Raw genomic sequence first — 1,051 nt, forward strand, 5'->3', positions numbered from 1 at the left:
CTTTTATTAATAAGATCTCAAAATCACAGGTACCAAAAGTAAAAATAAACAAATGAGATTATATAAAACTCAAAAGCTTCTGCACAGCAGAAGAAACAATCAACAAAGTAAAAAGACAACCTAAAGAATGGGAGAAAATATTTGCAAACTATCCATCTGACAGAGGGTTAACACCCATAATATACAAGGAATTCAAGCATCTCAACAGCAAAAAAAAACAAAAAAAAACAAAAAAAACCCAAAACCAAACAAACAACAAGAACAACAAAAAAAATGCTCATACTGATTGATTGTCAGGGAAATGCAAATCAATACCACAATGAGATATCATCTCATCCCCAGTTAGGATGGCTATTATCAAAAAGACAAAAAATAACAAATGCTGGTGAGAATTTGGAGAAAAGGGAATGCTTATCCACCATTGATTGGATGGTAAACTAGTATAGTCACTATGGAAAAACAGTATGGAATTTCCTCAAAAAACTACAAATAGAGCTACTATATGATATAGAAATCCCTCTACTGGGTATTTATTTGAAAGAAAGGAAATCAGTATGTCAAAGAAACATCTGCACCCCATATTTCTTGAGTCCTATTCACAATGGCCAAGATACAGAATCCTCTTTTGTGTCCATCAACAGATAAACGGATCAAAAAAATGTGGTATATATACACAACAGGCTACTTTTCGGCCATAAAAAAGAATGAAATCCTATCATTCATGGTAACATGTTTGGAACTGGAGGACATCATGTTAAGGGAAATAAGCCAGGCACAGGAAGTTAAACACTGCATGTTCTCACTCACATGCAGAAACTAAAAAATGTTAATCCCATAGAACCGAAAAGTAGAATAGAAGATACTAGAGTCTGGGAAGGGTAGGGAGAAAGGGAAATAGAGAGAGATTTGTTAAGGGATACAAAATTACAGCTAAATAGGAGGAATAAATTCTAGTGTTCTATACCACTGTAGGATGACTATTGTTAACAATAATATATTATACAGTTACAAGGAGGAGACTGAATGTTCCCAACACAAAGAAATGATAAAT

Source organism: Propithecus coquereli, unplaced genomic scaffold (assembly GCF_000956105.1).
Source record: "Propithecus coquereli isolate 6110/MARCELLA unplaced genomic scaffold, Pcoq_1.0 Scaffold112, whole genome shotgun sequence".
NCBI lineage: Eukaryota > Metazoa > Chordata > Mammalia > Primates > Indriidae > Propithecus > Propithecus coquereli.